Here is a 24,454-nt window from a genome sequence, read left to right as displayed (position 1 = left end):
TTCTAGGAGAAAACATATCCAAGCTATACTTTCTGTAGCCCAATTCACCGTCCCACTTGTTCCAAATGTTTAATTAAAACCATCAACATCTAAACCTCTAGCATAAATCATAAAACAAATAAACAAACAAAAAAGGTTTGGGAATGTAGTATAGTGGTAGACTGTGTGCTTAGCATGCTCAAGGCTCTTTAAGTTTAATTCCCATCACCAACAAACAAGCAAACAACAACAACAAAAAAAAAAACCCACCAACAGAAAACCCAAAACACTTAAGTGACACTGAAATAAACAAAGAAGGCCATCAAGCACTACCATATTGCCTATGCATTTAATAAAATTTAACTTCCTTTCCTCACTTAAAAAGTCTTAATAAGCTAGAAATAGATTTATACTCATTTAGTAAGACTTTTTAAATATATATAATAAATGTAAAGCCATATCATACATAAGATGAAATATAAGTATCATTTCCAAAGTCAAGAAAAAAGGTAAGGGTTTCTAGTATTAACACTGCTTTCCAGTACTAGCCAACTTAATTTTATACATTACACAGAAGAATAAAGTTATAAATATTGGAAACAAGGCAGCAAAATGATCTTTATCTATATAAGATATGACTAAGTGTTTGAAAAAACCTACAGGATCAACTAAAAAATTGTTAGAAAAATAAGAGTTGAGTAATTCAACAAACAGTACAAATTAATAATGTTTCTGGAAAAACTAGTCATTTAGAGGGGGAAAAAAGTTGGGAATTCTAACTTCACTTCTTTTGCTTACACTTAAATTTCATCTATGAGAAAAGTAAAGTAAGACTGCCAGAAGTGGCAGCATACACCTGTAAGTCCCAGCTATTGGGGAGGCTGAGGCAGAAGGTTTACTTAAACCCATACGTTAGAAACCACCATAGGCAGTACAGTGAGACCTCATCTCAAAATGAAAAGAAAAAAAAAAAAAAAGATATATCACTGGCCACAGTGGCACACGGCTGTAATCCCCCAGTGGCTTGGGAGGTTGAGACAGGAGGATTGAGAGTTCAAAGCCAGCCTCAGCAATGGTGAGGTGCTAAGCAACTCAGTGAGACCCTGTCTCTAAATAAAATACAAAATAGGGCTGGGGACGTGGCTCAGTGGTCGAGTGTCCCCGAGTTCAATCCCCAATACGCCCCCCACCCAAAAAAAAAAAAAGAAAAAGTAAAACAAACCTAAAAGCCATAAATGAAAAGAATGACACATTGCTTACCTCCCACCCCCATGCTGGGGACATGATAAAGGGTATCCTATAGGTTAGGCAAGTACTATATCACTGAGCTATATCCCTAGCCCACACATTGGTCTTCCATACTCACATTTCTTCCAATATTCAACAACGTGGGAGTACAAAATTCTACCCTATGCATCAGAAATTGGAAGAAGGAACAGTAATAGAAAAAGGAGAAAACAAAAGTGAAAATAATCTAGCAAGTCTACTGGACCTTATTTATGTAGCTCCTAAGAGTCAGTGGTTGAATTCTCAGGAATTTTGCAACAATCCTTATAAATTAAATTACATAAATTTATAATCCATTAAATTATATTTAAGGGGTCTGGAGATGTAGCTCAGTGGTAAAACATACATAACATGCGTGAAACCCTTAAGTTCAATTCCTAGTGTCACAAAATAAAATAAGGTAATCAACACTCAAAGCTCATCACTTTGTAATATTTACTACATTTTATTATTATCTATGTTGTGGAGCTTATTTTCATCTATTATATTATAGTGGAAATATTATATAATGGTTGTGCAACTACACTTAACTCTATTCAGTGATATTGTTACAGGACATACAGAAAAGGAGAGACACTATAAATCAGGGCTCCATTCAAACACACATATTTTCCAGAATACTACTAGATATATAAAACATACTAATATCCTTTGACATGGCAATTTTACTCTAGGAATAAATGTTAAGGAAATAATTAGAATATGCACAAGGGCTTAGGTACATTCGATGCTATATTAGCCCATTACACAACGATATACGTTTTTTAAAAAGTAACTTAAAAAGCTGGATGCGGTGGCACATGCCTGTAGTTCCAGCTAGTAGTATTCAAGGCGGGAGGATGTTAAATTTGAGGCTAGCCTATGCAACTTAGCAAGGCTCGATCTCAAAAAAAAAAAAAGAAAAGTAAGATAAAATTGGGTAGTTGAGTATATTGTGATATGCTATTTGAAAATATTTAAAGATGTAAAAATGCTTCTGATATAATTCAAATGATTAAAAATATAAAATGTAAAATGCAAAACTACATAACATTTGTTAAAAAAAAAACAGAAGAAGAAAGAAAAAAAATGTATATTATTTATCCAGAAAAAAAACTGGGAAATAAAACTAGTTTTATTCAAAAAGCAACAAAGAGGGCTGGGGCTGTAGCTCAGTACCAGAGCACTTGCCTAGCATGCATGAGGCACTGGGTTCAATCCTCACCCCCACATAAAAATAAACAAATAAAATAAAGGCCTTCTGTTCATCTACAACTACAAGAAAAATTAAAAAAAAAAAAAAAAAAAAAAAAAGCAACAAAGAGCCATTTCTGGGTGAAGAATTTCTGGTATCTGTTTGAACTCTCTGAAATGTCTTTCCATCAACCCTCCAATTTCACCACTTTATCCATTTTCTCATTCACCCTAATTACATTGAAAGAAACAGCCTTCCTTCTAGTTAATGTCAGTCTAACATGTATTTGAAGCCCATTTCTTCACACTTGTCAGACAATCTCTAAATTATGTCCTCTGCCCCTGTATCTTCAATTTCTTTTCTTTCTTTTTTGATACCAGAGATTGAATCCAGGGGCACTTAACCACTGAGCTACAGCCCGGTCATTTTTTGTATTTTATTTAGAGACAGGGTCTCACTGAGTTGCTTATCTTGATTTTGCTAAGGCTGGGTTTGAACTCTCAATCCTCCTGCCTCAGCCTCCCGAGCCACTGGGATTACAGGCAAGTGGTGCCCAACTGTATCTTCATTTTCTTTTTTTCTCTCTTTCTTCTAGGAGCTGGGATTAAACCCAAGGCTTTGTGCATGCTAGGCAAGCTTTCTACCACTGAGCTACATCCTCACCCCATTCTCATTTTTAAGATAATCATTCTCAGATTCACATTGCCTTCCCGGAAACTGCCTGATTTCTTTCCCTTCACCTTACTTAAAAAAAAAAAAAAAAAACCTATCTAAATTCCATGTTTCTTGGGGTTTGGCCCAAACTACTCCACTGAAACTATTAGTACCAAGGTCACCAATGTTCTTGTCTCTTAATTAACAGATTATTTATGTTCTTTCTTATCTGATATAATATTTCACTCCATACCTATGTCCCTCATTTTTATATTCTGTAAGGGAAGGATTATGACACTAACCTGCTGTTTCATTCATGTACACTTTCATTTCAATAAATATGCTTCAACATAAAAAAATACTAGTAACATATATCAAGACTATAAAAATGGAATTTCAGACATTTGAAATTTTAATGATTTCTGTATTTAAACAAAATTTATAAGTCTTTACAGTGAAAAATACTATTGATTTTTTTTTAAAAGTCAAAGGACAAGGAATATGATTAACTGTAAGAAGGAATAACTAAATGGAAAGGTGTAGAGTTATATATACACTTGTAAATAAGCCAATGACACAAATATAAGTTAATATGACAATTTATATTTTTAAAGTGTCAAGTTATGTTCTCAAATAGTCTTAATTCAGATATCTAAAAGGTAACAGAATTACTAAGATGATAACCCTACCTTATCAAGGAAGATTATTTTTAGAATGCTCAGTAAATTTAATAAAACTATAATTTTTAAGAAAGATTACTATCACAAGAGACTGAAACAAAACTACCAAAAAAATGCTTTAAAACACTGACCTTGGGGCTGAAGTTGGAACTCAGTGGTAAAGAGCTTGCCTCATATGTGTGAGACACTGGGTTCGATCCTCAGCACCACATAAAAATAAATAAAGATATTGTGTGTCCATCTACAATTAAAAAAAATTTAGGGCTGGGGTTGTAGCTTAGTGGTAGAGCACTTGCCTAAAATGTGTGAGGCACTGGGTTCCAATCTCAGCACCACATATAAATAAATAAATAAATAAGTGAGTGAATAAATGAATAAATTTCCATTGACAACTAAAAAAAAATTTTAAAAGTTAACTTTTAGTCATCTAGCTCAGCATTCTTAAAATAGGAAGATTGTATATCTTACTGTACAATACAACATAAAACATGAAAATATGGTTCAGATAATAAGTCTTGATGGGAAGCTAGGCCTATTAACATGGGCAGAAAAGGACATATTTACTAGCAGAAAGGAATGCAGAATTAAATGCCATACAATAAAATAAAAACATGATAAATAACTATAAAAACTTTGGTAAAGAAGGCATTTTAAGCCTAGAAATATAAGAAATTATTTTTAAGAATAGAATTAGCAAGCTAACATATCACATTTCTGTACACAAAATATTAAAAAGCAAAATAACTGATTAAATAATAAAAATAGCAAGTACCATTAATACTTAAATAATTTAGTAGTATAATAAGTAGCTTATTATAAATACACTAAGATCCAGTGCAAAAACAGGCAAATATTAAAGATAAATCACAAAAAAGAAATATAATATGTAGTACACTAGACAGTGCTCACCCCATAGAATGTGAATTAAGATAATTTTTTGGAATTAGAATGGGCTATAAAAGATTAAAATACCCACCCAATCCAATTACGTGGTAAAATGGTGAAATTATTATATATTATTTATGAAATGTAAATTCACATAATCCTCTCAAAACCTGATTTTATATATATATATATATATATATATATATATATATATATATATATGTGTGTGTGTGTGTGTATATATATATATATATATATGTGTGTGTGTGTGTGTGTGTGTATATATTACATACATACACATATGAGAGAGAGAAGGAGACTGCCATATATATGGAAGAGTCTTTATATATTCCTAGCCCCTGACCCATTAAATGTACTTCTGGGAATTAATCCTATTTAAATAACAGAACAACAAATTATAGGAAAAAACAGTTCACTGAAGTAGGGCTGGGGTATAGCTCAGTGAGAGCACATATGCCCTGGGTTTAATTCCTAGCATTTGGCAAAAAAAAAAAAAAATTCACTGAAGCATAAAGGAAGGAAGAAACAAATGAAGGAGAGAAAGAATGAAGATAGGTAAGTATATGTTCTGCCACTAGCCACAGGACTATTGGAGCACAAGGAAGAATTAGATAACCCTATGGGGAAATAGTTGGAAAGATTTTACAAAATCAGCTCTTCAGAATGTTGTTGAAAATAAGCAAGAGCTGAGGATGTGGCTGTATTAGAGCACTTGCCTAACATGTGAAAGGCCCTGGGTTTGATCCCAGCAGCACAAAAGAAAAAAGAAAGCAATTTTACCAAGTAAAAGGAAAGAAACACTGGGCATAGAAGCACATGCCTGTTATTCCAGCTATTCCAGAGACTAAGGCAAGCAAATTGCAAGTTCCACGCCCGCCTGCCATGGCAACTCAGCAAGACTACATCTTTAAAATAAAAAGGGCTGTGGACTAGTATGTATAATTATAATGCACCAATAAGAAAAAAAAAAATCTCTTCCAATCTTAAAAAAAAAGGGGGGGGGGGGTAATGTTGGGGATGTAGCTCAGTGGTACAACACTTGCCTAGCTTCCTCCAGGGCATGTGTCAAGCCTTGGGTTCCATCCTCATTATTCAGCCCCACCACCCCCAAAAGGAAAGAAGTAAGAATTGCTGACAAGGAACATCACATGCAAAATCACTGAGCTTAGCAAGACCAACACCTATAATCCCAGAGACTGGGATCATAGCTGAGTAAGGCAGGAGGACTGCAAGTTCTAGGCCAGCCTAGGCAACTTAGCAAGATTGTGTCTCAAAACAAAAGTTTAAAAGGACTGGGGGTGTATCTCATTGGTAGAGCACCCCGGGTTCAGCCCTTAATCTCTGTCTCACTCATACACAATCATGGAGTCATGAAAGTTTACACTCAGTGGTCCATAACAAGTACAGATTCATAACAAGTATTATATGTTGTAATATATTTAGAACATACTATCTTCTATCTCCCACTGATTTTCAGAAACCAGTGTTTGGCATTGGTATATATACAAAACATAATTAAAGCAATTTTACAAACAATGGAAATGCAAAGTATTATGCTAGCTGGTGTACTTATTCATCAATGTGTAATGTGATTTAACAAGAAAGAATTACAAGGGTTTAAAAAAACACAAGAGAAATTGGGAGTGTAGCTCAGTAGAGCCAGTGCTTTTAGCATACGCAAGGCCCTGGGTTCAGTCTTCCCTCACACACACCATAATAAATAAACAGGTAAGAATTTGCCTTAAACCTACCCATCATAAGACCATATGATGATAGGGGTTGGAGTTGTGGCTCAGCAGTAGAGCTCTCGCCTAAAGCATGTGAGGCCCTGGGCTGGATCCTCAGCATCACATAAAAATAAACAAATAAAACAAAGGTATTATGTCCAACTACAACTAAAAAAATTAAATATATTTTTAAGAAGACCATATGATGTATTAGAAAGAAAACCTAACCAATGGTAAGCAGAAAACTATAACCAATCATTGAAGTTCTCACTTTCATCATCTGAAAAGAAGGCATAAATGTTCAATTACATCAAATTATTATTACAATCATGAAATCGATATGAATGTAAGGTAATACAATTTCCTAAATTAGCCCAACCCCATTCTCTGAATTATTACATTCATCACATTTATCCTTCTAAACATTCATGCTATTAGCCTGATCATTACCACTTTATATTAAAATTTCTTCAATAAATCACTGGTCTATTTTAATAACCTTTTTATACATTCAACAGATTTCTTCCAAACCTTTTTAAAACAACTTTTTAATCACATTGTCCTTATACTTAAAAATGTATTAGTTAATCCAAATTCCCCTTTCTAACTAACTCTATTTCCCACTATTTAGGCACATTTTAGGTAGGTAGATGTTATGATTCGGATGTGACGTGTCCACCAAAAGCTCATTTATGAGACAATTCAAGAAGTATAGCGGATTGGGTTATAAGAGCGTTAATCCAAACAGTGAAAACAATGAATTAATCCCCCTGGAGTGGTGATTGAAAGCAGGTGGGGTATGGCTGAGGAGGTGGGTCATTGGGGGTGTGCCTTTGTGGGATATATTTGGTGATCTGAGCTTAGTCTCTGTTTTCTAACCATCATGTGAATCACTTCCATCTGCCATCCTCTTCTGCCATGATGTTCAGCCTCACCTCAAGCCCCCAAAAATGGAGTTGGCTGTCTATAGACAGAGATCTGTGAAACTATAAGCTTTTCTACAATTAGTCACAGAAGTTAAAAAGCTGGCTAAAACAGTAAGTATCCCTATTTCTTCTTATTCATTCAGCTAGTCTAAGCTAAAATACCTATTTCCTCCAAGATCCAAGTCAAGTTCTACCATCTTCTTGCACCCTTTTAATTGCAAATTAATTTTTAAAAAATATTTGAGTAACATCAAGAGTAATACTTGAGCACAGAAACTATCTCTAACCAGGCTACCTTCACATAACAGTAGAGACTCTTAAAGTAAGAGTGGGTTCTAGTCAATGATAGTGTTAAAATATGATAAACATTGCATTTGTATCACAGTGCACACCAAAATACTGTCCTTCATATGTCTGACATACAGTTTCACTACCAGCATTGAAAAATATGATTTATGTAGTTGAGCCCCAAATATCATGGATGGCCTACATTAGGAGCCAAGATATTTACATAAAAAATACATGCCAAAAAATATTATGAGACCTGACTACTACAACTTAGTATAAGATGTTCATGCTGGGAAAGAAACTGGAAGGGAAAAAAAAATTCCCTCTATAAAAATAGAAAAAAAATAAAATACTACAGTCTATGGATGTAGCTCAGTGATAGAGCACTCCTGGGTTCAATGCCTAGTACCAGAGAAGAAGGAAGAGAGAGAAAGAGAAATAATTCTGAGTTTCCCTTGTTCCTACCCTCCCATTTTATACATAATATGAAAATATTTACACATTCTCTAGAACAATTTTCTTCTGTGAGTTTTGGCAAGTACAACTATGAACAGGCTTTCTGGAAGGGGAAGGGTAAAGACAGTTTTCACTTAAAAGTGCAAAGCCTCTTTGCACTGCCCTTCTCTACTAACCCTTCAACTATCTACTTCAAATCCCCAAGGTAAGATTACAGATAAAGAGCGATTTTCAAAACAAGCTGCTGATGATGCAAAGGAATTCAATGTTAAATCATACTTAGAACACTATGGTCAAAAGCTCTGTAGTAACCCCTTTTTTAAAATAAAGAGGATGGATCCATAACCTCTCTTAGTTACTGTAGCTTTGCAGACCCTATTTCATTTAGCATCCTGTATGAACAACCCATAAAAGGGAGAAAAACATCATCCTGTGACTTATAGGCTGCTCCTGACTTTCTTAGATGTTCAAGATGGATTTTGCTGCTTCTCATGTCATCATAATGATTTATGTTAAAAATTACTTTTTTCACAAGGAAGATCAGAAGTATATATATTTCAATAACCATGTCATCATGGAAACTAGAAAACATAGGAAGTATGGCTATTCTCAAAACTTATCCTTGTGCAAGATAAAAAAAAGATTGTGTAAAAGATATTTTTTGTTGTTGTTGTTTTTGAAAATAGGGTCTCACTATGTTGCTCAGGCTGGTCCAAAACTCCTGGGTTCAAGAGATCCTCCTGACTCAGCGTCCATCGTAGCTGGCAGGTACTGCAACTGTACCCACCTATGTAAAAGTTTTAAAGGTTTTCTTATGACAAGTTTCATAAAAGTTAATGCTTATAACAATATTACAAATAAAGGAAGCAAACTTCATTATTATTGTACAGTATAATAAATTTCATTTTTATGTAATAATAATGAAATTAGGAAAATACTAACCACTGAAATTTATTATTGTTAGTCAAAACATTATATATAAGACTATTTTATATCTTTTTAAAATTTTTTTAGTTGTAGATGGACACAAGAACTTTATTTTTATTTGTTTATCTTTATGTTGTACTGAGGATCGAACCCAGGGCCTCGCACGTGAAAGGCAAGCCTCTACCACTGAGCTACAACGCACCCATCCCCTTATATCTTTATGTTTGAATTTTTAAAAAAATCTTTCCTTGTTTTCAAACTCTCAAATGATACTTCTAATTTTAGTGCAATTCAGTATTGGCATTATTAAAAATAAGGACTACAAGTTCTGTTGCTTTTTGACCCTATGGATGTGCCTATGGTAGTCCAACTAGTCTGCCTAGAAATAATTTTATTTGTGTGTGTGTTTGTGGTACTGGGGATTAAACCCAGGGTCTCAAGCAGTCTAGTCAAGCACTCTACCGCTGAGTTACATCCCCAGCCCTAAAAGAAATAAAAATATTTTGACTCAACACCATCAAATTTCCCTTGGAGGGAAATTTCTCCACCAAGTGGAGAAAAGGGTAACAGGGGTGATTATTCACTCTGCTCTATGCTCAATATTATTAGCAGGTATGATCACACAGTAAGTTTCAAGAAAAAAAAAATTCACAAAAGCATAGAAGAAATGAAGAAGAATGGAAAACCTCACATACAACAGAAGATTTGGGATACCTCTGACCAGAAAGGGCAGTTCTGTAGGTTTTAACCTGACATCCACAAAAAAGCCTGTGATTGAAATGAATGATTAGAAACTGATTAACCCACCTTCCTCAGAGAAAGCCAGCAGTCCATTTTGAAAGCAATGGAGAAAGGGAAGGTTTCCCTGACATATTCTCTTCCTTTTAGTGGAAGAGGTCTGGGTTCAGATTATCTCAAAAAGGTTGCAGAACAACAACCCCAGATACCCAAGGGAGTAGTTTAATGTATTTTAGCAATTGGAGGCTCATATTATCCTCCCTTTGTTGGATCCTTTCTTCCTGATCTCTGTATAAAGTACTGGGTATTGAACTTAACCACTGAGTCACATCCCCAGCCCTTTTTTGTATTTTATTTAGATACAGGATCTCATTGAATTGCTTAGGGCCTCACTAAGTTGCTGAGGCTGGCTTTGAACTTGCGATCCTCCTGTCTCAACCATTGGAGCTTCTGGTATAACAGGCATGTGCCACCATACCTGTCCAAAGTTCACTCATTCTTCTTGATCTAGTTCAATGCTCCTAAATCCAATGAGCCTTTGATAATTATTCCTACAACAAGCCATCTCTCTCCTATTCTGAATTTCCACAAACTTCTGTCTATAACTCTCCAAAGGCATGCTTAGAGACAGTATTCTGTATAAACTTGAAAAACAAAGGCAGCTGCCCCCTCTTTTCCTTAATATCGATACTAGAACAATAAAAGTGTATTAAACACCTATAATTCTCCTGTGTGGCATTAATCAATTCATTTTACAAACAAAATTTCCTAAGTTTTTTTTGTTTTGCTTAGTTACTTATAAAAAATTCAGCCCATTAATTCATCCTTTCTCTTTTCTAAATAAAATTATTTGTTGTAATTAGAACTAGAAAAGATACTTTCTTTTAGCAAAAAACTAAGAACAATTCTCAATTTGAACGATCAAGAAGTGGGGAAAACTAGACATTTAAATTTTACTTCCTTTTATTTTCTTTGCTTATTCAGTGCTGAGGTGCTAACAAGTAAGTAATACCTGAAAGGACAGTTGTTAAAGGGAGAGAGAAAAAAAAAGTGCAAGGAGTAATTCACAAAATGACCAATGTAACCTCAAATAATGGCAACTTAATTGTATACATAAAATTGTGATCCTATGCAACTCAAAAGTGAAACATACACCTCGTCCTTTAATAACTGTTGAGTTTATTATTTTGAAAAAGTGTACAGGCTACTAACAGCTAGATCAAACTTGGCCATATATTCTATTATATTACCAACATATCTAGTCAATTGTGAAACTAAGAAAGAGTAAAATACACTCTTAGGACTGGTTCTCAACCTTGAAGTGCTGAGAGATATTTAATCACGCGGCATGGAGACAAACACATGCATGTACATGTGAACCTAACACTATGTTGTGTGAAAAGTTCAATATAAATGCATTATCATAATTCACTCAGGTATCCATTTGTTTTTCACATACACAAATCAAGGCACTGCTCCCTTTGATTCATAAAAGAATATTTGAAATTACAATTGCCATTTTTTTCCTCCCACTCTTATTGAAAACTTGGGATAGAGAGGTTTTCTCCTCTCTCCTTATAATCGCTATTGACAATGTGCAGAAAACTAGTATTGCTGGACTAACTTACACATACCTTGTAAATACTGTAAGAGGCCCCCAAAAGCAAAAGAGACTACTCATTAGATTCCTTCTAAAATTTTTAGAGTAGCTTTAATATAGTAATATCCTAATCAAATTATAAAGTTCTATCAATTTTCCTTTCTATCTTGCTTTACGTTACTCATAAACTAAAAGTACTATCACTTTTCTACTCTTAGGACTAATTACAGCTAATTAATCACAATCTATTGTTAATGCTGTTTCCCAAAACTATATATAACTTGTAAAATATAATCAACAATATTTTCAAGCCAAAAACAATTAAATTTTCTATCTATGGACAAAATCATAAAACATTACTTTCCAAAAATTACAAAAGATTGTATAATATAGGTTTGTATATTTGGTTGGTTTTGACCAAGATTAAATATATGATACATAAGACATGACCTCTTGTTTCCTTCAAAGCTTCTTCATTTTACTGAGAATTTAGTTTCAATTAATATTTTAAATTGAGGTTGTTCTGTGTTGCAAACACAGCTAAAATGAAGAGCTTCTTTAGCAGGAGTGACCACATTTTAAACGCAGGTAGATCAATAAAAAAGGAAAGAAAAGAAAAATCACCAACAAGCACAAGCTTCATGTGTGAGTGGAATGGTTTATAATAGCTTGCAAATGACTATGTGCTTGCTGTAACCAGCTGTTCTTAAATTATGAATATGCAACCAATTCATGTTAAAGCCAAATCCCAGCACTATTTCTACAGAGAAATCCCAGTAGTTTTGCTTGTTCTACATGTTAGCTCTGTTAAGGATACAAATAGCAGTAAGCTTCCGAACAAATAGGACCAAACTATTGGCATTTCATGCACTAGGTCCATTATCACAGCAGGGAATGTCAATCACTGGTACATTCCTATAACAGCTCAAGCAATATGACAATGATCTTGTAGGAAAAAAAAAATCAAAATCTCTGCAGCATACTCAAAGTCTTTCTGACAACCTAAGGCTTTCTTACTACAGCCAATCAGACTGTCAGACCTGATCTATTAGAAGACTTGCACTAAGCTTCAAACATTTAAAAACATCAATCATAAAAACAAAGACAGGATGCTGAATTATACAGTATTAACCTCCAGGGTTTGCATACAAAGACCATAGATTTATTTATGTCCCAGCGAGTTAAGAGCTTCAGTACACCGTTCTTTACACCAAACTGACTGCCAATTTGATGAACCTCTCTGCCCTCAGCAGGAGTGCACCATCTTTGATTAATGAGTGCATGTTTGTGGAAAAAGTGTTAAGAGGAGAAAATAGAAAAAAACACAATTATGTATATATATATATATATATATATATATATATATATATATGAAGAACCAACGCAACAATCATGTTCAAACGAAATGCTCTTTTTTTTTATGCACACATGTACACAAAGTAAAGATTTTTACCTACAAATTACTTTCGTTATTGTCTCCAATATTAAATAATATATATGTAACTAAAAGGCATTCAAAAGCCAAATTAATGCCAAATTTTATAAATTATAAAAAAATATTTTTAAAGCATTAATTTTATTTTTAAAAACAAATCAAAACTACACAATATAACAATTTATATATGTGGGATAAAAGCTTGTTTTTAACCTCATTTTTATAAAGCCTATTAATTTGAGAAAGCTGATGTTTAACTTACAAATATCTGGACTTTTAAAATATTTTACATCTCAAATTCTATTATAACTTGCCACAAATCAAGTAGCACTCAGAAGAGATTGGAAAATCATATAAATGCATTTAATTTTCCTGCTTTCAGTAGATATTACCAATAGTTTATAACTCCATATTTGTTGTAAATGAATTAAATATATTTATTACCCACAATTTCAAAGTTAATATGGTAACAGAAAAGCTTACAAAGTTAAATTCTGATACTTCTACTCAGAATTACCTTCCTTTAAGAAACTAAATTCTGAAAACTCCCACTTAAATTGTAGGATGCTTATTGGTGGCTACTATATTATCTCTAAAAATAGACTAAGCATTGAAATTCCTTTGAAAATAGTTTATATTTAATGTGTAACTCAATTTATCATTATTTGGTTTATATGACTATCTGCTTTGATATAAATATGCAACAAATAAATATATTTCTTAAAAACCAAATCACAGTCTAAGGTAACAAAGATTTTCTTTTTAAGGAGTTCTAAAATTACTATACAAAAAGGCTTGAGAAAGCATATTATCCGAATATAATTCTTACTTTTAGTCAAAGTAATATATGACCTACTTAAAAGGAAAGTGTCTCCATAAACATGATTTCAGGAAATAATAATTCTAGAATCAGTCAGGGGTATAAGCATTAAAAGTTTGCTTATATTATACAGGAAAACCTTTTGATAATATTTGCCTCAGCTATATATATATATTTAATAATATTTGCCTCAGAATATATATATATTCTAACCATAAATTTCACAACTTAAATATTTATTTTTTTAAACAAGCAAATTATTTTAAATGTTATAAATTCTTTGCTTCTTAAAGAATTGTTAAATGCTTAATACATCCAACAGTCTAAAATTTTTAAAAATCAGTAAACACTGGGATAGATCAAGTCTTTTAACATAGTAATAAAACACACTATATCCTTACCATCTTATCAACTTCAAGTTTTTTACATAAATTTTTTAAAAATGTGTTTTGTCAGTTACTATTATTCTTTATTCTTCCTTTTTCCTCTTTCCCATCTTTCCTCCCACTGACCAAACCATGCAAATACTTAGAAATAAGTACAAAATACTTAGGTACCAGTGGGATAGTGACACCATTTTAGTATCACCATTTCAACTATCAATAAAAGTTATTGTAACAAAATAGAATTTTAATTTAAAAGATCACTAAATTACCAGAATAATTTAGATAAGTTTGTAAGAATTTTTAAGTAACATTTTGGCCTCCTTACAAAAGAAAATTAAAAACAAAATAGCTTATTACTCCAATAATTATTTCTCTTCTGATTGTCTCCTACAAAAAGTTTAAAAGAACACTAAACCAAATGAGTCAACCTTTATTAAATAAACAATATTTTTAAGATCTTATGATAAAAGATGTTTAATTTTATCTAATCGAAAGCCTCTTAAAAACCAAACTAGGTAATCTGATTAATCCCTCAGGAAATCAAATATATTAAAAATCATTAAACCATGATCATAACAATTTCATTTAGGAATCAAAAATCACCCTGTTACTTTGAGTTAAATCACATTCTTTCTCTTGGTAGTTCTAACAAGGACTAGTTCAAAAACTCAAAAACTAGAATTAATATCTTTTTCTTTGAGAAATCTTTAAACCTACTAGTCATCAAGTTCTAACATACGCTTTCACTAATTCAAGGAGGTAAGACAGAAACCCTGAACTTTCATACAACTGTGATATCCTACATTTTGTATAGTAACACAAAAGTAGCAACAAAGACATTAACAATTGCAGTTCAAGCTGGGAGTGACTGTTCTGTTTCAATTCAATGACACCACTAATGGCTTCTTAGCAGCTCCATGAAATCAACCAGCTGTCAAGTTGATGCATCAGAAGGAACAGTTATACACTCCCATAAGAAAAAGCAACACATCAGGATGTTTGGCAAAACATCTGCTCCTTTACACTGCAGTTCTATAATAAACATGCAAACAAAGAAATGGGAGAAAGGGCAACAGAATTAAAATTCCAAGATTTCCTTTATAGTCTTATATGCATTTTAAATGATGGCTTATAAAAAATAAAAACAAATTTCTACAAAGTTGAATACTTTGTTATTCTAATTTTTTGAAAATGCTAAATATAAATAAATGTTCTTTTAGAAAGGCAAAAACTACATAAAATCCTTGCATTTTAAAAATTTAGAGTAAACTATATTCATAAAGTAAAATCAGTATCACAAAACTCAAAAATTAAAACTAATATATATCATTTCCACTTAATATTTAGTAAATAGTCCCAACAGCACTCTAACAAATGCATTTCCAATACTGAACAGTCTAAAAATATTTTATCTTAAGTGTTTGTAAGAGTAAATGTTGTTCTTGTTCATACTAATTTAATCTAAGGCAACAGTTAAGGCTCTATTATTTGGATTTTAAAATATGTACCTACTCTTATTTCTCTTTAAACCCTTATATGAACATAATATTAAGTTCTCATAAATAACATCTTGTTTTCAAATCATACAATCTGATTTTCTAAAAAAAAAAAAAACTGTCATCAGACTTAAAATAATTTTACATTCAACAACTCATTGCAAATATTTGTAAAATCTCACTTTTTTCTATTTGAAATATACAAGTGTCATAATGTTATCTAAATTATTGATTATGAAACACAGTGACAATAATATGTAGTGTTTACAATAGGTGTGAGACATCCAATGTACTTAACTACCATTTTCTTAAACTGCTTATCCTCTGTTGCTTGCCATTTATAATCTGCCAAATCTTCCAGTCCTTTGTTGCATGTATAATTTAGAACCATCTGTTCTATGTGCTTTTAACTATTTAAACATTTTTCACCTACCTACAATTCACATAAATGGCACACATTCAATTCAGTCAAGCTTTCTCTATATAGCATTTTACATAAAGCAAATTCCTGGATAAATAGCAAATAACAGAAATTGAAAACATACAGAAATTAAACACATACCGTTTACATTGAAAGTTTTTACAATTTAGACAAACATTTTTAACATATTCAGAATTATTTCTAATAGGTTTTTTTAAGTTAATTGTAGCCAATGTTTTTCTCCAACCCAGAAGACAAAGAGAATGCAAATTAAATACAGACAGTTTCATGTCCTTGTTAGAAGAGATGTAAATACGCTGACTGAAAATGACTACAGGAGACAGAATTCCACTTTCCCATTCAATTTACAGTGTCTCTTATTTATACACTAGTCAGTGAGTGTATCATTAAGTTTGATCATGTGACCAGCCCAACTTTCCTGAGGTGAAAAACTATTTTAGACAAGCAAATTAAAACACTAGTTTTTACTGTACATCTTTTCATAATGGCTGACAAAGAGTTCATAGGTAGAGATTATGAATTAAAATCTATTCTGCCTTTTACATACTAAATTTTTGCCAAAGGTTTGAATTAATAATATTTACCAAAATTGAAAAGCATTTAGTATTTTGAGATTTTTGTTAATAGTTGTTTTTCAAAATATTAAAAAAAACAAAAAGCAGAACACTTAGTTACAAAAGGGGAGCAAGGTAATCTAGTAATATATACATAAATATTAACTAATAAGCTAATTAAAGAAAAATCTATAGGGAGGCAAACAAAAAAGGGAACATGCTGACTATAAATTTGAAACAACCATAAGAAACATGGACACAAAAACTAGGTTAATGACAAAGAAAATAAAAGTTTATATCTTTTTTTTTTTTGCACACAATCTTCCACCTGTTACCAAACAAAATGTGCAGACTTTTGTCAGTTCATTTTGAGAGCAAAACACAAAAATAAGCCACACAACTTATCGTTAAACTGTTAAGTTAAAAGATCCTTTGAAACGGGGAAATTTGAGCCAAAAAAAAAAAAATTTACTTTTGGGAAAATAAAGTTTACATGACGTCACTGGACCCCCTGAACATTTCCTAAACTTTGAGCCTTATCCAGACACAGTTTTGGCCTTTCTATGGCCTCCTTCCCTTCCTCAAAAATAAAAAAATAGACAGAGAGAGAGAGAGATTTGGAATAAAAATTGCCCAAGATGGCGAAACGCTTGTTGTTTAGAGGGCAGGAAAAAAAAATGGAGGATATTGTAATATACACAAAGGGATAAATTTCAACAACTCGGCCAAGGACTGCAGCTGCTTCTCTCTTTATAAGGAAGCAACACACAAAAGATAAATACAGAGGGAGAGAGAAAAGAAAAGACAATCTCTCAAACAGCAGGGCCAGCTCTGACTCTTCAAACACTTCCTTTTCCAAATCCCAATTCTGGGGTTCGTGGAACTACTTTAAGGGGAGGGGAACCGAAAAAGCAAAAGGGGGGAGGGGAGGGACAAGAAGATTACAAGAGGGAAGCAGAAGAGTTTAGAGCTGACGGCTGTTCCTGGGGAAGAACTGCTAGATGAGACCGATTCACAAACATTACTGTAGGGAAAGCAAAGCTTCTCAAACCTTCTGCGTTCTGACACAGACCTTCCCAGGTATCCAGATCTTCTCCCAATCCCACCAGCCCCACCCCCCACCTCCACCCCCCACTTATTTTCAGGAAACTCCAGACCCTCAAGCTACATAGGGAGAGAAATGAGGCCCGAATTGGAGGGTGGGATGGGGGGCAGCCGCAACTAATCAGTCCAGGAGGGAAGAAGGGGCGGAGGCAAAAAAGGGCAGCAGTAGGCGGACTGGGGGGGGGGGGGGGTGGTAATCTTGAAACTACCCCGGCGGGGAGTAGGGCAGGCGGTGGATATTCCGGGGTAGCAACCGCGATCGCAACGCTGCCAGAGGTTGTTTTTTAAGAAGCAAAACTGTTGGCGGAGACGTGAGCGCTGGAAGCCGAAGGGGAGGAGGAAGGAGACGCGAAGCCTGGGCGGCCGAGGAGGGCGGCCGGCACAAAGGAGGCGGACTCGCCGCGGCTGCGTCTGCCCCGGCCCGGGGAGCGCGGCCCACTGCCCTAAGAGCCCGAAGTCCCGCTCTGGCAGCTAGAAATAAAGTTTACATTCTCCTGAGACCGCACCCCCAGCCTCCCACCCAGGACCGCACATCTCTGCGTCCTCCTCCCCCAAACTCCACTCGGAACTCTTGAGAATCACCCCAGCCTTCCAGCCAGCACAACAAAGAGACACACCGACCGGCGAGGGTAAACAGCGGCGGCAGGGAGCAGGGCGGGCAGGGCGAGCGTCTCCAGATAAGCAACTCCGGAGTCCTCCCTGCTCGCAGGAGCGTAGTTTCTCGTTTTCTGTTTTTACCGGCTTCAAAACATTTGGAATTTTCAAGCTTCACCCGTACCCTTCACACCCGAAGATTTTTAACTCACCTTTACTTTCGAACTGAGAGTTGCGGTGGATGGGATTTTTCCTTCCCCAGATGGTTGAAGGTTAAGGTTTTTGGAATCCCCACCACCTCCTTATTTCTGTTATAATTTCTGCAAGAAAAGTATAAAGAGAGTTGGAGTGGAGGTGAGATTGGTGATCGGGAAAGCCCTTGACTCCCTCCTTCTCCGTCTTCCGCCTCTCTCTCTCTGATTAGTTCCTATCCAGCAGCAGATTGAAGCAGGAGATGATTCTTCTCAAGGTTTGTTCAGCAGCTTCACTTCTAGGCGAAGGCTTCATGAACCAAGTGACGTCAACCAACAAGGCTTCTCTCTCTCTCCTCTCTCTAACAATGAAAGTTGCTGTTAACAAGGGAAAAAAGAGAGAGAATTGTTTATACCATTTCAGTTCCAATAATAAATGACCTATCAGCTCCTAAAGGAGCCAAGGGAGGGAGGGGGTTGCTGCTTCTTTCCAAGAATACTGTAGCTTCGAGTTTGCATGGTTCCTTGTCCCAGGAAAAAGTTAAGAAACTTAAATGTTTTGTTTTGCTTTTAAAAGCAGACAGGACAGAAAACGGGATTGAACATTTATTTTTAAAAAATTGATTAATAGATGGCATAGCTTAACCATCTCCACCTAAACTTTTTATATTCGCAAATTCAGAATTCTGTTGAAGTCTACAAAACCAACTAAATTAATATGCCTATAATTTGTAGATGTTAGGATTCAAAAACCAAGATGCAAAAAAACCTTTACATCGGCGAGTTAAAACTGGCTGTGATGTTTATGCACTGAGTTAAAATAAAATTTACATGAAAGATGTTAAAGTAGTAAATTGTTTTAAAGATTCGTACAAACTATAAACAGTAATCTCAATCTTTTTTTTCCAGTTTCTTAGAACTTAAAAAAAAAAAAAAAGATAGCTAACTGTAGAATTAAACACCTTTTTGAAAATCAGATTATGAGTAAAACTTGATAGCTCATTTACTCCATTCTCTTAACTATACACCCGATGTACTATTGGTCTGATCCCCACAATCTCTTCCAACTTTGTTTTTAACCTTCCACTCCCCCCACAGTTCCCACATCCTGCAACCAATCAAGTTAAACTAAAGGTAGTGTACCCTATTTATTCCCTCCCACATCCCACTCCACAGCTTCCTAAAATGATTTATTAAAGGGGGGGAAAAAAGCTTACTCATGATAACACTTTATTACCCATGAAGATATGTTTAAAAAAAAAAAACAACTTCACTCATTGAGGTAGTGTTTTCTCTTAACACATTAAAATCTCAAAGTTGATAGAATTACAAATTGCATAATTTAATTTTCAGGATGAAGAACAAGTAAAAATTAAGCCACCAGAGAATAATTTGACCATGCACACATATTTTATACATACATATGAGGATAAATGTATCTTAAAAGATGCTATTGTTTTATGTTTTCTCCTCAACCACTGGCTGTGATTTTAATTGTGCTGGAGGATCTTCATTAGTATTAACACATGGGGAGATTTCACAAAGCTGCTTCATTAGGAAAAAAAAAAAAAAAAAGCTGGCAGACTAGGTCTTTTTGCATGCACTGAGAATGTCAGCCTTACCTCGGTCATTTGTAACATAATAAGTGCAAGTACAATGATTGCAATGCAGGAGCTCTGGGGGAAGGGCAGAAATACTGCCTGTCTAATAGGGATATCTGAGAAGAAGCCTGCTCATTACATAGTAAAATGTATGCTAAAAATTAGTGAAGATGATGTCTCAGGAGACTGATGCTAAATAAATTAATGTGCTGATATGTTTTTAATTATTATTTTTGTAGTAGTTTATTTCATTCTCAGGATTCACATTGAGCAGCAAAGCTGTGCTACACTTATTGATTTTTTTCCCCTGCCACATTCCCGGAATACAGATTTTAATCATTTCACTACACCACACTCAGTAATTTCATTAAAAACTGGAATCTTCCATCCCCCGAAAAGCATTTAATTTCAATGACACACAATTTCTCTTTTAGCAGCAAACTGTCTCTACAGTAAAAGCTGGCCTAAGGTTCAAATGCATAATTTAATCCTGAGTTTTCCATGCTCTGCATTCCTTTCAAGCTATAATTTGAGTAACTACCTAATAACTGTAATAAGGATAATAATTTCCTTATAATATATTATTAACTCATATTTAATTAACTCAGAGGTCAAGCTCTATACATGTATGATTGGGTCAACAGTTCTACAATCTCAAAATTTATTAATAATGTTCCAGAAGAAAATAGATTAAATATAAGTAGGAATGCTAACATTAGACTTCCATCCCAAGTCATGTAAAAATGTTCCTGTATTATTCTATAATAGTGGTTATTACTCAAATAATATTTTTAAATATCTGGAAGTAAACAGTGGAATTCAGTGATATTTCTGCACATAAATAAAAGTATTATAAAATTATGTTTCCTTTCTGTCCTACTGGGGATTGAACCCAGGGCCTAGGCAAGTGCTCTACCACTGAGCAACTTCCCCAGCCCTGTTTTGAAACTGAGACATGGTTTCACTAAATTACTGGTACTGGTCTCTGACTTGCTATCCTATCCTCCTGCATTCAGCCTCCCAAGGCACACAACCACACCTGGCTATAATATTAATATTTTATTATTAAGTATCAGTAATGAATATTACTGATACTTGCTCTAATCATAAACATTATTGCTGAAAATATTTAATTTTGAAAGAATAAGAAAACAGGACCGATTGCAAAGCACCTTAATTTGAATTCTCTTAACATATTTCTCTTGAAAGTGGCATACTAAACATGTATAACTTAAGAATTTTTCTTTTATTTTGTTTAAATATCTCATAAAAATATGGTTTGATTTTTTTTGTTCCAATAATATTTTTTAACATATTGGCTTATACTTTCTCTCCTCTCTCTGCTCTCTTTCTCTCTTCTGTCTGCTCTCTGCCTCTCCTGTTCTTCCCCTTCAAACAGCCCCCCAATAAATCTCTTGGTGGAAAAAAATAAAAATATTGGCTTATAGTTGACACATTGGTTTTCCAAACAATGGGTTTTGTCAGACATGTAATTTCTATTGCCAATTTTTAGAAAAGAAACTGTGAGTGAAAAATTTGTAGTAAAATTCATTAAATTGTGGAAATATGCCTAATAACCATAAAAATAGAAATGGTAAATATATAATGAAAGTGATTAGCTACTATATAAGAATTTTTATTATGTCTTTTAGTACTATAGTTTATATACTTTTAGTACTATAGTTCAAAATTTTTTATAAATAAATTATATATATATATATATATATATATATATATATATATATATATAAATTGAAGCCACCTACATCACAAAGTTGTCTTTTTCTTGATTAAATGATAAAATGCCTAATAACGAAATAAATCTTGTCATTATGAAAAAAGTTGGAATGAAAATGATGGTGAAGGGGCTGCGGATGTGACTCAGCAGTAGAGTGCTCACATAGCACGTGTGAGGTGCTAGGATCAATCCTCAGCATAATATAAAAATAAATAAAGATATTGTGTCCAACTACAACGAAAAAAAAATTTTAAAATGATGGTGAAGAACTATATTATGAATGTGCACCATTGGCTCTTAATGTCTTTTTAAGACATTTGAAAACTATTTTTATTATCATTAAGGGCACTTTGTATAATTAGAGTTTTGGAGATTTTTCTTTTTAGTTGTAGGTGTAGATAATATCATCATTTTATTTACTTATTTTATGTGGTGCTGAGGATTAAATCCAGAATCTCACACGTTAGGCAAGCGCTCTCCCACTGCGCTACAACCCCAGCCTATGGAGATATTTTTGATGACATTCTCAAAGGTGAAATAAAGTTAGATGGAAATCAATAATTAACAAAATAGTTGGTAAATGAAAAATGCACAGATATCTAAAATTCATATGTGAATTTCTAAATTCAGTAATTCAATAATAAAAGCTATGATTTTATATTAAAATAACTTCAAAAATAATTTGGTGTTATTTGGTAATTCAAATATATTAATTAATAATTTAATCAATACTTTTAAGATTAATTTTAAAAAACAATAGTATACTAAAAATTTTAAACTAGATTACTCCAAATATTTTATATCCTCTTACTTATACTTAAATTGGTTTTTTAAAATATAATTTCTTCTCTTTTTTCATATTATCATACTTGATCATTTCAGAAATTAGACTATAATCAGAGAATTGAAGAGAAAAATCAGAGTAAATAATTACTATGGTTATAAAATAATTTGGCTCCCATAGCACTTCTATCAAAATCATCTAAATCAGCACATTAAATCATGTACAGAATTGTGAAAGAACTTAATGATCAAGCAGATCTTTTCTAATTTCAGTAATAATTCTATACTTATATATATGATATATACTTTTATCTCCCACATAATTATGCCACTACTATAGACTAAATTGTTGCACTTTCTTCTCTAAAGCAGCATCTGTTTTTAGGAACAACATAGATAAGAGAGAGAGATGGTTAGATACCTAATTCATTACCAAGGATATTGTTAATGGTTCCTCAAAGAATAAGTATTTGCCACACACAAAAGAATGTCTAGGGCAGCTGACTGCAAACAAAAACAAATGACAGATCTTAATAGTATAACAAGCTGGCCACTGTCATATCTTATTTCTGTTTCAATCACTACAGACTAATGAAGCTTTGTTTTCATTCACTAAACAAACATCTGAATGCTTACTATATGCCATGTACTGTGCTAGAGGCTGGAAAAACATAAAAAACTCACTTTCTGGTTGCTATTGAAAGTGTGAAAAATCCTAGGAGATTAGAGAACAATATAAATCACATTATACAGACACTTGTGAGAATAAAGATGGGGCAACCAATTCTGACTAGGAGACTAAAAGAGGCTTTATGAAAGAGATGTCATTTGAACTGCACCTCAAATAGAGCACTTACCAGCAAAGATGTTTGGGGTGGGGCAGAGGGGCAGAGGGAAGAAAAGTACCCTAAGAGGAAGAAACCCTAAGTGTAAATGTACAGAGTAACTAGGCCTGGTGTCCCATACATTAGTGAGAAATTGAGTATAACAGGAGTATTTAATGGAGGGTTGAGGGGAAGACATACTGTCATGACAAGAATGAAGACCATTAAAGAAGGATGGGACCTATGAGTGAAAGGCCTAATGTGCCATGGTAAGGTGGTTGAATTTATACTGAAAGCCAACAAAGGTTAGCAAAGGAGTAATATGACCAACCTTGATTTAAGGGAAATAACAACAATAGGCAGTGCAAATCATAGACTGTAGGATCAAGAGATTGTTCAATAGTCCTTTAAAAAGATGGTACAAGACTATGGCATTGGAGATTTAGAGCCAGATATTATTAAGTAAAAATTCAACCTGGTGACTAACTAAAAACAGAGAATTAGAGTAAAGAGTGAAGGAGGAATAGAGGGATTTCTACCTTAAGGAACTGGACAAGAGCTGAAGTCATCAACTATAGTCTAGAATATGTAAAGAAAACCAAATCATAAATTAGTCTAGAATTAGAATATAACACTGTGTTCAACAGGACTTTTAAAAAATGGGATTATCAAGAAGGCCCAGTGGTACACACCTATAAACCCAGCTAAGCTTCTGCAGGCTAAGGTAGGAGAATCCCAAGTTTTTTGTTTCTTCTTTCCCTCCCTCCCTCCTTCCCTTTTAAAGGTGCCTCTGATGAACCTTTCTGTTCAAGAACACTGCCATGAGCAAAATTGATTATAAAATTTATTGGGAAAATAAAACAAGCACAGAAAGTCTTGAAAAAGAAGAGTTGGGGGGGCAATCATATCAGATATTAAATTGTGAAACCTTTAAATGTCACTTTTTACAGTAGGCACCTAAGTAAAACACCAATACAAGATAAAAAAAACTGAGGTGTTTATGGAAGTTTAACATAGATTAAAATGTATCTCAAAGCACTGAGAAAGAGATGAACTTTTTAATAAGTGGTGTTCAGACAAATGAGTATTCCCAAAGAAAAAGATAAATTTGGATCTGAATTTCAAAAAGATCTTTTTGAATGAA

The 24,454-nt window shown here is 33.7% G+C and overlaps 1 protein-coding gene across 10 annotated transcripts in view; it reads right to left on the bottom strand.

Annotated features, from left to right (window-relative positions):
* The window catches only part of Baz2b (bromodomain adjacent to zinc finger domain 2B), a 351,303-nt gene that overhangs the window by 258,826 nt on the left and 68,023 nt on the right, over window positions 1-24,454 (bottom strand). For all 10 annotated transcript variants that reach the window (XM_071619137.1, XM_071619140.1, XM_071619138.1 and 7 more), the window contains exon 4: window positions 18,386-18,742. The gene's annotated coding sequence lies outside the window, so the exon portion shown is untranslated. The remainder of the gene's footprint in view (window positions 1-18,385; window positions 18,743-24,454) is intronic.

Source organism: Marmota flaviventris, chromosome 11 (assembly GCF_047511675.1).
Source record: "Marmota flaviventris isolate mMarFla1 chromosome 11, mMarFla1.hap1, whole genome shotgun sequence".
Lineage (NCBI taxonomy): Eukaryota > Metazoa > Chordata > Mammalia > Rodentia > Sciuridae > Marmota > Marmota flaviventris.
The sequence above is the reverse complement of the archived record's forward strand: the minus strand, read 5'-3'. Positions and strand labels throughout refer to the sequence as shown.